Raw genomic sequence first — 15726 nt, 5'->3', positions numbered from 1 at the left:
GGGGCAGGAAGGATGTTGCTGAGATTATCCACCTGTGGCCACGCTGGGTGGGAAGATAGGTAAGAGAAGAGGATGGGGCAGCTGGGGTTGCTGCTTGTAAGGAGGCAGTGATGGGTGCATCAATAGACCCTTTGGAGAATGCTAGGAGAGAGATAGGAGGCAGCTTCAGGCTCATTGAAAGGGGATTCAAGCCTGGGATGGTGGCAGGAGAGTAGGGAGGCAGAGGAGCAGTGATGGGTTGGGGTTTGGGATGAGGGGTGGGGGGGGGGCGGTGATGGTGTACTTATGAGGGGAGAAATAAAAGGCATGTCTAGGCAACAGGAAGGGGAATAGACAGGAGAGAAAGGCCCAGGAGGGGCCAAGAGGAAAACAAATCGAGAGGTAGAAGTAATGCAGTTGGTTCTGAGCGGTAGCCAAAATGTGATGCACAAAGCTTATTTAATTACAACTTTCTAAACTACACCAGAGACAAGGCTATTCCTTTGTGCTTCATTTTGAAGAATAGTTATTTCCAATTTAAAATTAGTGTTTGTTGGGATTTTAGTTGCTTATTGTGGAACTTTCAAGGGTATTTGTTAAATTCCATGTGCTTGTTTCATTCAATCCTGGAATGAAATTTCCCACAAAGTACCTCAGAAATTACCCATCCCAGCATTCAGAAGTTATTAGTGACATCTAGCAGCAAATCCTACTTATTTTTTACACTTGCACAACATGGCTTACTGCCCTGTAGTGTAATTTTGTATTGTCCCGTTTGAGTGATTTAAAATAAAATCACTAGCTTTGACCATCAGGACCAACGTATATTTCATGAACAAGCAGTTTCAGAAATGCATGCATTTTCCTATCTTCCTATGTGATGTATATAATGCAGTATACAACATGCCTGATTTTTATTTTATATTTCTGTATGGTACAAAGTTTGAAATGATCCATATTAAAATAATTCTGAATACATTGTAACTTGAACTCAAAAAAAAAGTAATAAATTGGGTGGAATTCAAATTTGTGATATATCTAGCTATCTGCAATCAATTATATAATGTCTTCTATGTAATGCATATCTGTAATATCCAACCATAGAAAGGTATCACAACTTAGTATGGCACTTGAGCCCTTAGACTTCAAATGTGTTAGCATCTGTAGAGCAAAGAGTGCATAATTGGCTCAGGTAACCACTATCTGTTAAGTAATTGATTAAATACAAAACACTCAACAAACAATTCTATTTTGAGACAAGTTGGAACGCTTTCAATCAGTAATGAACAAGTACCACAAAACCACCGAATCATATTATTTCCATTTCTTTCCAACTCACCAATCAGGTGCCAGCAACTACCATAAAACAAACTAGTTAAATCACTCAAATAATTTCTTCTCTTTTTGGTTGCCATTTCCCTTCACTGAAATCTGTGGCTCCCTGCTTCCCTACTGTCTTCTGCTCCTCTTCTGGCTCCCTGCTTCCCTACTGTCTTCTGCTCCTCTTCTGGCTCCCTGCTTCCCTACTGTCTTCTGCTCCTCTTCTGGCTCCCTGCTTCCCTACTGTCTTCTGCTCCTCTTCTGGCTCCCTGCTTCCCTACTGTCTTCTGCTCCTCTTCTGGCTCCCTGCTTCCCTACTGTTTTCAGCTCCTCACCAGGCTCCATTGGAGATACAACTTAGACTGGAAGTACAAGTTATAAACAAGCAATTTTCCTTAACTTCAGGATCAGCATCAGCTGTGAGTGCTGCTGCTCTGTTTAAAAACGAAAGTGAAAATGAAACGTGAAAAGCACTTGGGTAATCAGCTGATCTACCTGTCGTTATGCTGACATGTCTATCCTCTTAAACCTTCTGGTCTACAATAGTGCCTTGTTGTGCCCTTGACTCAGGGGCATGACACTGGATCTATTGAAACATCAACTTGAAGACTATTTGGCCTTTGGGACAAGCCTGTGGCTCTAAATCCACCACTCTGTCTAGGCCAGACCCCAGTGTTCCTAGTCTCTCTTACCCAAGCCATAACTCCTACTTTGACTTACATCCACACGTCAGCATCACTCTGGATGTTGCCTTCTCACCCAGCCCAGATCCCCACGTTGCCAGGCACAGTTTGGTGCTCATGTTGCATTTCCTCGTCTTTAGTAGCGAAATATGAAAAAGACGTGAACATTTTGCTGTAACATGTCTTGGACCAGCATGTCTGTAAAATAATGTTCAACCATGTATAACTACATAATTGATTTTTTTTAAAACTTGGGAATTGCAGAGTAAAGACAGTTGACTGACTGGAAAGCTGGTAATCATCTGGTTTGCCTTACTTGAATTGTGACTTCTGCTGGTATATTACATACAAGCAATGCTGACAGACATGGTTGAGACTCCCACCCTCGTAAATAGAGTAGATAAATAGGGGCAGGTGGACTTTGAATTGAAAGAAACAAGTTATTTTTAAAAGGAAGAGTTTTCTAATGAAAAAGACAAGTTTACTGTCCACCGTACTAGTTAGTGTACAGTTTCATTGGGATTGATTTTGATATTGGAGATATTTGTTCCTAGAACTGACATTTAAAATTTATTACTTATTCAGAAAAAGACATTTGATTTAATGCATTCAGCGTTAGAGATTATGCGGATGTACTCAAGATGAAAGATTATGCAATTTTTATAATGTATCCTGAATTGCAACTGCTTAACACTGCTCGCTAAGGGGGCGATTCACCATCAACAACTGCTTTTATTTATATATTAAGTTGAACGTAGAAAAAACATCCCAAAGCACATCAGAGGTGCAAGGAAGAAATGAGCACTGAATGAAGAAAGAGATATTTGGAGGGGTGATAAAAAGCTTGAGCAAAGGGGTGGGTATTAAGAAGGGTCTTAAAAGAGAAGAGAAAGGTGGAAGGGTGGAGGGATTTAGGAATTCCATAGCATGGGGCCTAGCCAGCTGAAGGAACAGTCTCCAGTGGTGGGGTAGAGGGAGGATGAATGCACAAGAGGCCAAAGCCAGAGGAACGGAGAGTTTGGGAGGTGGGTTGTAGACTGGAGGAGGCTAAAGAGATAGGAAGGGACGAGGCCGGGAAGGGATGTAAACACAAGGATGAGTATTTTAAATTTCAGGCTTTGGGGGCCAAGGAGCCAATGTAGGTCACTGAAAACTGGGGTGATGGGTCAGCTGGACTTGGTGCTGAATAGGATAGGGTAACAGAGTTTAGGATGAGCTGAAATTTATAGAGAGTGGAAGGTTGGCTAGGAGAGTATTAGAATTGTCAAGTCTGGTGGTGGCGAAGGCACATTGTGGGTTTTAGCTGAGGCAGGGGTGGAGGCAGGCAATAGGCTGAGGCAGGCAATGTTATGGAAGTGGAAGTAGGCGGTCTTTGTGATGGAGGGGATATGGGAACAGAAACTCGGCTCTGGGTTGATTAGGATGCTGAGGTTGCAAAGTTTAGTTGAGCCTGAGACAGTGATGGACGGGGATGGAATGGATGGCAAAGAATCGTCGAGATCCTGCGTACTGGGAGAGATATAAAGAATAACAAAGAGATACAAACAAAGTAAGAGCTGCAAAAAGGGAATACGAGAAATATCTTGCGAGGGATATCAAGGATAACACTAAAAGTTTTTACAAGAATACTAAGAGAAAGAGGTAGCTAAGGGTAGTGTTGGCCCCTTAAGGACAGATACAGATGATACTGTAATTGAAAATAAGGAAATGGCAGACTTGCCAAATACTTTTTGTATCAGTCTTCACAGTAGAGGATGAGGTTAATGTGCCAGAGATGCAAGGAAAACTAAAAATAAATCAAGGGGAGGAACTTATTAAAAAAATGATAATGGAGAAAATAATGAGACTGAAGGATGACAAATCTCCAGGTCCTGATGGTTTCCACCCCAGGATATTAAAAAGTAAATGAGGAAATTGCAGATGCTATAGTCATGATCTTACAAAACACTCATTTCAGGAATTGTCTCCTTGGACTGGAAAATTGTCTGTGTCACTCCATTATTTAAGAAGGCTGGGAGAGAGAAATCAAGAAATTATAGACCTATTAGTCTCATGTCTGTCTGGGGGGAAGTTACTAGAATCTGTCATTTAGGGACAAAAAGTGACTGAGCACTTGAACAAATTATGAACTGATCAGAGAGAGCCAGCATGGATTTGTAAAGAGTAGCTTTGTCTAACTAACCAAGTTGAAGTTTTTGAGGATGTTACTAATGTGGTAGATAAGGGAGTGTCTATGGATGTTGTTTAATTGCACTTCCAGAAGGTATTCAGTAAGGTTCCACACAAGATACTGTTAGCAGAAATGAAAGCTGGCAAGAAATATAAAAACTGACAGAAAAAGCTTCTATAAGTATATAAAAAGGAAGAGGGTAGCTAAAGTAAACATTGGTCCCTTAGAGGTTGAGACTGGGGAAATAATAATGGAAAACAAGGAAATGGCAGAGGAATTGAACAGATATTTTGTATCTGTCTTCACAGTAGAAGACACTAATAACATACCAATAATAGTAGATAATCAAGGGGCAAAGGGGAGGGAGGATCTCAAAACAATCACTATCACTAGAGAAAAAGTACTAGGTAAACTAATGGATCTAAAGGCTGACAAGTCCCCTGGACCTGATGGCTTGCATCCAAGGGTCTTAAAGGAAGTGGCTACAGAGATAGTGGATGCATTGGTTGTAATCTTCCAGAATTCACTAGATTCTGGAAAGGTCCCAGCGGATTGGAAAACCGCAAACTTAACACCCCTATTCAAGAAGGGAGTGAGGCAGAAAGCAGGTAACTATAGACCAGTTAGCCTAACATCTGTCATTGGGAAAATGCTAGAATCCATTATTAAGGAAGTAGTAGTAGGACATTTGGAGACTCATAATACAATCAAGGAGAGACAACATGATTTTATGAAAGGGAAATCATATTTGACAAATTTATTAGAGTTCTTTGAGGAAGTAACTGGCAGGGTGGTGTGGAAAACCATAAAGAAATGCCTGACCAAATTAATTTTCTAATACACCTAAAGCATAAAGCTGACCATATTAATGAAAAATAGGGAACCCACCCTCTAGTTTCCCATGCCTGTCTCATGATGTTGAACACTGTCCTGGAAAAATGCCTTTCCCCTAAAAAACTGTCTTTATTATCAGTTCTGTACTCAGTCTCAAGGCTATATGGTCATTTATTTCTGTTAGTTAGACAGTTATCTCATAAGCAGACAATAGCTCTTCTGTGTGTCTTTGGTGAGAACTTAAAACATAAGCTTTCTATTATATTCAGCTGGTCAGCTAACATGGTCAACTTATCCATCATGCTTTGCTTCTTTTATGGTCAAGTAACTGTTCAGTATTTCTACATTAATATGGTCAGCTTTATGGTTTAGGTGTATTAGAAAGTTTATTTGGTCAGGCATTTCTTTATGGTTTTCCACAGTGGATAAAGGGGAACCAATGGATGCAGTATATTTAGATTTCCAAAAGGCATTTGATAAGGTGCTACATAAAAGATTACTGCACAAGATAAGAGCTCATGGTGTTGGGGCCAATATACTGGCATGGATAGAGGATTGGCTAACCAACAGAAAACAAAGAGTTGGGATAAAAGGTTCATTTTCAAAATGGCAATCTGTTACTAATGGGGTGCCGCAGGGCTCAGTGCTGGGGCCTCAACTGTTTACAATATATATCAATGACTTGGATGACGGAGCAGAGTGTCTTGTGGCCATATTTGCTGATAATACAAAGATAGGTGGAAAAACAAGTTGCGATGAGGACACAAAGTGTCTGCAAAGGGATGTTGACAGGTTAAGTGAATGGGCAAAAATTTGGCAGATGGAATATAATGTGGGAAAATGAGAAGTCATCCACTTTGAGAGGAAAAATAAAAAAGCAAAATATTATTTGAATGGAGAAATACTACAAAATGCTGCGGTACAGAGGGATCTGGGTGTCCTCGTACATGAAACAAAAAAAGTCAACATACATATGCAGCAGGTAATCCGGAAGGCAAACGGAATATTGGACTTTATTTCTAGGGGGATGGAGTATAAAAGCAGGGAAGTCATGCTACAACTGTACAGGGTGCTGGTGAGACCACACCTGGAGTACTGCGTACAGTTCTGGTGCCCTTATTTAAGGAAGGACATGCTTGCATTGGGGGCAGTTCACAGAAGGTTCACTAGGTTGATTCCAGGTATGGAAGGGTTGTCTTATGAGGAGGGATTGAACAGGTTGGGTCTATACTCATTGGAGTTTAGAAGAATGAGAGGAGATCTTATTGAAACATACAAGATTCTGAGGGGACTTGATAGGGTAGATGCTGAGAGGATGTTTACCCCAAAAAGCTGTGGAGGCTGTGTCATTGAATACATTCAAGGCTGAGTTAGACAAATTTTTGATCAGCAAGGGAGTCAAAGGATATGGGGAAAAGGCGGGAAAGTGGAGTTGAGGTAAAAATCAGATCAGCCATGATCTCATTGAATGGCGGAACAGGCTCGAGGGGCCGAATGGCCTACTCCTGCTCCGATCTCTTATGGTCTTATGGAAAGCGCATGTAATCGGAGGCAACCTATTGACATCATAGTAGGTACAGCACAGGAGGAGACCATTTGGCCCATTATGCCTGTGCTGGCTCCTTTTGAAAGAGCTATCCAATTAGTCCCATTTCCCTGCTCTTTCCCCACAGCGCTGTAATTTTTTTCCCTTCAAGTATTTATCCAATTCCCATTTGAAAGTTACTACTGAGTCCGCTTTCACCACCCTTTCAGGCAGTGCATTCCAGATCATTACAACTCACTGCGTTAAAAAAAAATGTTTCCTCACGTCGCCTTTGGCTCTTTTGCCGATCACCTTAAATCTGTATCCTCTGGTTACTGACCCTTTTGCCACTGGAAACAATTTTCAATTTCTCCTTATTTACTTTTATCAAAACCAACATGATTTTGAACATGTCTATCAAATCTCCCCTTAACTTCTCTGTTCTAAGGAGAACAACCGCAGCCTCTCCACATAACTGAAGTCCCTCATCCCTGGCACCATTCTAGTAAATCTCTTCTGCACCATCTCTTAAGGCCTTGACATCCTTCCTAAAGTGTGTGCCCAGAATTGAACACAATACTCCAGCTGGGGCCTAACCAGTGTTTTGTAAAGGTTTAGCATAACTTCCTTGCTTTTGTACTCTATGCCTCTATTAACAAATGTAAGGAGTCATACAATACCAGGTTATAGTCCAACAGCTTTATTTGAAATCACAAGCTTTCGGAGCTTTTCTCCTTCGTCAGGTTCACTAGGTTGATTCCGGGTATGGAAGGGTTGTCTTATGAGGAGGGATTGAACAGGTTGGGTCTATACTCATTGGAGTTTAGAAGAATGAGAGGAGATCTTATTGAAGCATACAAGATTCTGAGGGGACTCAGGTCTACCCCATCGAGTCCCCTCAGAATCTTGTATATTTCAATAAGATCTCCTCTCATTCTTCTAAAGTCCAATGAGTATAGACCCAACCTGTTCAATCCCTCCTCATAAGACAACCCTTCCATACCCGGAATCAACCTAGTGAACCTGACGAAGGAGCAAAGCTCCGAAAGCTTGTGATTTCAAATAAAGTTGTTGGACTATGACCTGATGTTGTACGACTCCTTACATTTGTCCACCTCAGTCCATCACCGGCATCTCCACATCATGTCTATTAACAAAGCCCAGGATCTCGCATGTTTTTTTAACAGCTTGCTCAACTTGTCCTGCCACCTTCAAAGATTTGTGTACATACGCCCCCAGGTCTCTCTGTTCCTGCACCCCCTTTAAAATTGAACCATTTAGTTTATATTGCCTCTCCTCATTCTTCCTATCAAAATGCATCACTTCACACTTTAATTTCATCTGCCATGCGTCTGCCCATTTCACCAGTCTGTCTATGTCCTCCTGAAGTCTGTTACTATACTTCACATTGCTTATTACATTTCCAAGTTTCGTGTCATCTGCAAACTTTGAAATTATACCCTCTATTCCCAAGTCCAGGTCATTAATATATATCAAAAAGAGCAGTGGTCCTAATACTGACCCCTGAGGAACACCACTGTATACTTCCCTCCAGTCTGGAAAACAACCATTCAGCGCTACTCTCTGCTTTCTGTTCCTTAGCCAATTTTGTATCCACGCTGCCATTGTCACTTTTATCCCATGGGCTTTAATTTTGCTAACAAGTCTATTATGTGGTAGTTTATCAAATGCCTTTTGAAAGTCCATATACACATCAGCTGCACTACCCTCATCAATCCTCTCTGTTTCTTCATCAAAGAACTCAATGAAGTTAGTCAAACACTATTTTCCTTTATCAAATCTGTGCTGACTTTCATTTGTTAGCCCATACTTTCCAAGTGTCAATTAATTTTGTCCCAGATTATTGTCTCTGAAAGTTTCCCCACCACTGACATTAGACTGACTCGGCTGTAATTGCCGGGTTTATCCCTCTCCCCTTTTTTGTACACGGGTGTAACATTTACATAGGTAGGGAATTGAGTCGGAGATAGGAGACAGAGAGTAAGGATAATGGATATGTACTCCAATTGGCAGGATGTGACTAGTGGTGCCCCTCAAAGATCTGTACTGGGGCTTCAGCTTTTCACTGTTTATCAATATCTTAGATGAAGGAATAGAGAGCCGTATATCCAAGTTTGCTGACGACACTAAGTCAGGTGGCACAGTAAGTAGTGTAGATGGGAGCAGAAAGTTGCAAAGGGACATTGATGGATTAAATGAGTGGGCAAAACTGTGGCAGATGGAGTTCAATGTGGGGAAGTATGAGGAAATCCACTTTGGACCTAAGAAAGATAGATCAGAGCAATTTTTAAATGGTGAGAAGCTAGGAACTGTGGAAGAGCAGAGAAATTTAGAGGGCCCATGTATAAAAATTTCTAAAAATTAGTAGATAGCTACAAAAAATAATTAAAAAGAATAATGGAATGTTAGCTTTTATCTCAAGTGGGCTGGAAGTAATGCTACGGCTGTATAAAGCTCTAGAGTACAACATTCAGTTCTGGGCACCGCACCTCGGGAAGGATATGTTGGCCTTGGATGGAGTGCAGTGCAAATTCACCAGAATTATATCTATTACTTGCTGTTTGTGGGATGTTGCTGTGGGGAAATTGGTTGTCGTGTTTGCAGCAGTGACAATCCTTCAAAAGGAATTCAAGCTTTGGGATATCCTCTCTTTGAATTACATGCAACGGTAATCTTAATTAGATGAGACTCATTGCAAGGAAAATAAATGTTTATCAGTTTCAACATTAATGATGTTAGACAGATGCATAGGAGATTGTTGAACTATTGCAGTAGAATATCATGAATCAAGGTATGCTACAGTTCTAAGTATGGAGAACTGGAACTTCATTCTAGGTCCTAATAAATTGTACAGATTTTGATTTTGATAAACCCTGACTTGAGTACTGAATCGTGTCTTTAATTCACCATACCATGGGTAGAATTCAAGGCGTCTCCATGAGCGCAATATGTTCCTGTTAGTTTGCTTTGTTGATTGTTGTGACTATCTTTATTATACTTTATTATGCTTGTGAAGCTATGTTGACTCACAGGTGCTATTGTTAATGTGATATAGGCAAGGTACAAAAGGATGAATTGCCTGCAGTGTAATTCAGTCAATTAATTTATACTTTTGAAATGATTCATTGTAAATTTTATGCCCTCAAGACCTGAGAGATTTTTGCTTTAGCACAAATTACAGGGTTTTCTATACTTCCAAATTATAGGGTGGAACCATTGGGATTTTGTGCCCAAGATACTTTACATCCGCCACTGTTTCATGTAGTTTTGTTACCTTTTAAAAGTTATTGACCTTTTTCTGTGATTTATTTTATCTTTCTATTTCTGTTATTTCTTGTTCACCCCGACCTCCCATACACATCATGAACTGAAATGGGGGCTTGGGATGCGTAGTGATGAGTGAAAAGTCCAGGTTTGAATTGAGGCTTACCAGCAATTCCTGCTGTCTGACCTGATTCATCATGATCTTAGAGCTCTTCTGAATTTGCTATCAGGGATTTTAAAAGAACTAGCAATGTATTTAAAAAAAAACACATTCTGTACTCGTGAGAAAGGGGGAGGAGATGTACTGGCTGTTTTTTCAAGTGGTAGTTGGTGATGTGCAACAGTTTTTTTGAAGGACATGGAGTGCATTTTTACTCTATTCTCACCAGTTCATTTGAGCAAACCATAAAATTACACAAAAATTTCAGTGTTCAGCATAATGTAATGTTTGCTGAATATTACTATACTGTATCTCCAATAATATCCTATCCAACCTGAATTTATTTCCCCTTCTGTTGAAATCTGTGTGGCATACTTATTAAATTAAAGCATTTTTTAAAACCACTTCTGTGAAAGCAAAGTCTGTTATAGTAGATGATTATTTCCAGTGAGTATTATACCTTTCAAAAATAAAATTGGCGGGCTCCCCGATGGTTCAGCAAGTTTGAGTTGCTAGGTAGATCAGGAAGATAGCTGATCTCAGTGGGAGCAGTGGTAGGATGCTACAGATTTGGACCCAGCAGCTCTGAGCTAGAAAGGGAAAAGTTAACTAGGTATTTGCTTTATCTCTCTGGTGCTTTCTGGGTGTAGGTGTGGACAGAATTAGGCTAGGCTGTGATGTGGGTGAATAGCCCACTGATGTTTGCTTTCCAACCCCACACATGAACGTTTGGTTTGGGTGAGGTAGTAGAGGGTAACCCATCCACTGTAGAACGGTATCCCAACAAGGAGTCAATGCCTTCAGGAGGGAGGAGAGAAAATTGAAGCTAGAATACTATTTAAAGTGAGTTTATTTATAATGTAAGGTTTCTCCATTACTTTACTCCTCCCCCCACCCCCTTAATTTTCTTTCATTGAGTGAAATCCATTGACTGCTTCAAGCTATGCCAGACCAGGTATAACAAGGGTTACATGCAGAGTAAAGTTTACTTTTTACTGACTCAATAATGCAAGTCTTAAAGTTTTTAAAAGAAATAGTTCGTCAGTGGGAGTTTTCAACTTTTTCTTACTGTTTATGCTTTTTTTTGGCCCATTCACGAGGCACCTGCAGTGCTGAAAATCCTCTTTTATTCCTGTATGTCGTATAATTTTACATATCCCTCTTCAAACATTATACTATCTTCATTCACATTTTTTATCATCAAATTCAACGTGGAAAACAGCAGGTTTCATGTAGGCCTCAACAGGGTGAACATTTTCAGCTGTTTTTTAGAAAAATTCTGAAAGACACTGGGAATCAGTGAGAGAGCTGCTCTAATGACACACACCAACTTAGTGAAGGCAACCTGTGGGAAGGAACCTTTTTCTTCACCCTGATAGCAGCTGCGTTTAGATTTAGCTTCTCAGCCTATAAGTATCGTCAGTGAACAAAAACAGAAAGCTCTTTTATATTCTGCTGGACAATGTATCCAGTTTCAGAAAAGCGACATTTGTGCATAACACTCATACTGGGGATCTGGTCTCGCTATGTGTACTTTGCTGTGCTTCTCTTCAAAGGCTCTCTACAACATTCTGCACAACCAATAATGTGTCATCTCCCCGCTTCGTCTTTTTCAATTCTTCTGTTCAATTTTTATTCTGCAATGTCAATATTATGCGGATCAGACTCCCTGAATTGATCAGGTAATACTGTGGCATCCATGTTCCATGCATTCTCTTAAATCTTCTTTATGGAACCCAACAGAGAACCAATGCAAAGGAAAAATTCACTTGGTTTACATTATTAAAACTGGCCTTTTCACTGTGGTCACAGTCTTACCTCTGTGGTTCTGACAGTGTGTAGATCTAGACTGTAGAATTCACTCTTGCGTGTTGATGACTCATAGTGCAACCTAATCAAGGTGTTTTACTCTGGGTGCATTTAAACTGCAGCTAAATACAGTGGTAGCTGCAGTTTGAGTTCCAGTCAGGCAGAACCCTGTTTACATTGCTTAACTCCTTCCTGGTTGGAACTTGAACTGTCTTGCTTAATAGAGGGCTTTCTACATGCCTGGTCGAATACGTGTGTGTGTACAGAGCTGCCTCCCAAAAGTTAGAAGTTTAAGAGATTGAGAGTAGCGGGGGCATCTCTGCTCTATAAGTTTTTGTATTAAGGTCAGGTAAGTTCATTGAATGTTCAGGGGTCTACTTAAAGTCCACTGTTTAAATCTCTGTGAGTGGGTGCTAATTACTTCAGTGCTAGCATTGCTCTGTTAATCAGCCAGCAGAAACTAGTTTCTGTGGAACAAACTAGATGTAATTTTAGCTTCCTGTCTGAGCAGCAGCTGCTTTGTAATCTAAGCCCAAACTGTTGAAGTCTTTTACACATGTTGGTTGTCATGTCAGAATATTTGTGTGTGTGTGTGTGTGTAATCTTTTTTAAGTGTATATAATGTGTGTGTGTGTGTGTGTGTGTGTGTGTGTGTGTGTGTGTATATATTCGCATATATGAATACATCAACTGATATGTTAAGAGATTCTGCTGGTTTTATTTGAGCCCTTCTTTGGATGTGTGGAATGAAAATGGTTTAGGTAATGACTGTGTCTCCTGAACTTGTGTTCGTAAATATAATTACAATCTTAAAACCTTGAAGTTCATTAAAGTGGGCTTTTAATCAAATTATTTGCCAAAACCTGATGAATAATATTGTGCTGAAGAAGCTTCCAGTTGGTTGTCTTAAAGGAGTTGTATACCATAATTTGACCAATTGTTCTTAGAATCATGTTGCAATTCTGCCACCAGCAGTCTACCAAGTAAAATGTATAATTTAACAAAACTAAAAATGGAATTGCACATCTGTCCCCAAACCAGTGCTGGCATTTTGCATGTGAGTGGGCTACGCAGCATGCAGGTGTGCATTTTTGCTTTTCGCAGACACATTGATGGATGTAGTAGGCTCACTATGATCTGTCATTCCAGTTGTAACATAACAAATGCTTGGAAATGAGGGAGGAGGAATAAAGGTAGGAAGATTGTCTGTTGTTGGTCTGTAAGCAGATCAGTTGCATTGATAGAAATGTTAAATGGATGGAGATCCTTTGGCTTACTTTGCTGTAGCACTTCTGTTCTAATGAAATGAATGGGTTGAGACTTGTAATTGGGATTTCATCATTAGTAACTTTTTTTTGTGTAGGGTTAAGTACTTAATATGGGTGGGGGGGTGGTATTAACCCTCACTTCCCAAACTATTGGTCTCCTTTAATGACCATGTCAAGAGTTGTTGAAGTGAGTGCCTGTTATTTGCCCAGAATGTGGTACATTGGGGGTAAAAACTTTTAATCACTTTTTTAAGCAATCTAACTTATAAAATGCCCTAGCGCTTGGATAACTGATTACGCAAGGATATTTAATTACAATAACCCTTCAGCTTTCCTTTTTTGAGTAAGTCTATTAATGTATTCAAGGTGTTCATTGAGCAACTATGAAAAATGAATGGTTGATTAATATAGCATACATGGGCAGAAGAGATGTACGGTCACAGATTACTGGGAGCTCAGTGCAGTTGAACCAAATGTGCTTATAAGGGGAAAAGCCAGCACTTAATCAGCGAATTACCGGCATAGAAAATAATAAGTAAAGTTATCTGTGAACAAAACTTGCTTATGCTGACTATTCATTGGAATAACCTGTTTGCAGACCTCACAGCATTTCTCCACTGATGGTCTGTAAATATATTTTTTCACATTAATTTTTGCAGTAATGCTACAGATCTCAAAGGCATTTACTGTTTAATTCTGTGAGCTGTTTAAACTAGCAAAATAATGTCACTAAAGGTTGAAAGATGGTGATGGGGGGTGGTGTGGGGGAAATGGATCATATTATATTTGATTCATTGTAGTTGGTAATACTGTTGCTTACTCTGCGGAGTACACTCAACTGCTCACGAGGTGGTCCGGAACTATGCATTGTCACTGCATGTTAAATCAAATTTTCTGTTGTTGGGGGGTCGCAGTAATTCATAGGGCATCTTATGCATGGGCCGTAGAATTTTTTTTCAGGTTTTTGGCTGGAAAGTGGAGGGGGATTTTGTGTTGTATGTTGCAATATGCATGAGTATGTAAGGTAAATTGTGGGAATGCAGTTTATGTCAAATATGTAGCTTACAAAAGGCTGATGATTATGGTGCTTTTTGAGAAGTCTCTTGTGGAAATGTGTATCTTTGGGGATGCAGGTGGTTAGGAATTAGAAACTTAGTTTTGTGCTGCTGTTAAGTTCCATTTTGTGTAAGTGATTAAAATTTGGATAAAATGCCAAATTTTTGTTACTCCTGCTTTTGGAACTGGAACAGTTATTAATTGTAATAAAAACTGCACAAATCTGTTTATTGGTTGCCATGCAATAGAAAATTCGAGCCTGCTATGCCATTCAGTATGATCATGGCTGATCCTCTATCTCAATACCATATTCCCGCTCTCTCCCCATACCCCTTGATGCCTTTTGTGTCTAGAAATCTATCTAGCTCCTTCTTAAATATATTCAGTGACTTGGCCTCCATTCTTCTGTGGTAGAGAATTCCACAGGTTCACCACCCTCTGAGTGAAGAAATTTCTCCTCATCTCAGTCCTGAATGTCCTCCCTGTATCCTGAGACTGTGACTCCTCGTTCTGGACCCCTCAGCCAGAGGAAACATCGTCCCTGCATCCAGTCTGTCTAGCCCTGTCAGAATTTTGTATGTTTCAGTGATATCCCCTCTCATTCTTCTAAACTCGAGTGAATACAGGCCGAGTCGACCCAACCTCTCCTCATATCACAGTCCTGCCATCCCAGGAATCAGTTTGGCGAACCTTCGCTACACTCCCTCTGTGGCAAGTATATCCTTTCTTAGGTAAGGAGACCAAAACTGCACACAATACTCCAGGTGTGGTCTCACCAAGGCCCTGTATAACTGCAGTAAGACATCCTTGCTGCTGTACTCAAATCCTCTTGCAATGAAGGCCACCATAACATTTGCCTTCCTAACTGCTTGCTGCACCTGCATGTTTGCTTTCAGTGACTGGTATTTAAGGACACCCAGGTCCCTTTGTACATCAACATTTCCCAATCTATCACCATTTAAATAATACTCTGCCTTTCTGTTTTTTCTTCCGAAGTGGATAACTTCACATTTATCCATGTTATACTGCATCTGCCATGTATTTGCCCACTCACTCAACTTGTCTAAATCGCCTTGAAGCCTCTTTGCATCCTCCTCACAACTCATGATCCCACCTTGTTTTGTGTCATCTGCAAATTTGGAAATAATACATTTGGTTCCCTCATCCAAATCATTGATATATATTGTGAATAGCTGGGGCCCAAGCACTGATCCCTGTGGTACCCCACTAGTCACTGCCTGCCACCCCGAAAAGACCCATTTATTCCTACTCTCTGTTTCCTGTCTGTTAACCAATTTTTAATCCATGCCAGTATATGGTTAAGAAGGCATATGGAATGCTTTCCTTTATTAGCCGAAGCATAGAATATAAAAGCAGGGATGTTATGCTGGAACTGTATAAAACATTAGTTAGGCCACAGCTTGAGTACTGCGCACAGTTCTGGTCACCACATTACAGGAAGGATGTAATTACACTAGAAGGGTGCAGAGGAGATTTACGAGGATGTTGCAGGGCTGGAGAATTTTAGCTATGATGATAGATTGGATAGGCTGGGGTTGTTTTCCTTGGAACAGAGGAGGCTGAGGGGTGATTTGATTGAGGTGTACAAAATTATGAGGGGCCTAGTTAGAGTGGAT

General features: G+C 40.3%; 1 protein-coding gene across 16 annotated transcripts in view; it reads left to right on the top strand.

Moving 5' to 3' along the window:
* The window catches only part of fam49bb (family with sequence similarity 49 member Bb), a 165629-nt gene that overhangs the window by 56154 nt on the left and 93749 nt on the right, over positions 1 to 15726 (top strand). The window contains exon 1 of one of the 16 annotated variants that reach the window (XM_067981999.1): positions 11994 to 12114. The exons of the other annotated variants lie outside the window; for them this stretch is intronic. The gene's annotated coding sequence lies outside the window, so the exon portion shown is untranslated. Of the gene's footprint in view, positions 1 to 11993; positions 12115 to 15726 lie in introns of those variants that run through there. 16 annotated transcript variants of the gene reach the window in all.

This window comes from Heptranchias perlo, chromosome 3 (genome assembly GCF_035084215.1).
Source record: "Heptranchias perlo isolate sHepPer1 chromosome 3, sHepPer1.hap1, whole genome shotgun sequence".
Lineage (NCBI taxonomy): Eukaryota > Metazoa > Chordata > Chondrichthyes > Hexanchiformes > Hexanchidae > Heptranchias > Heptranchias perlo.
This window is presented reverse-complemented; position numbering and strand designations above follow the sequence as displayed.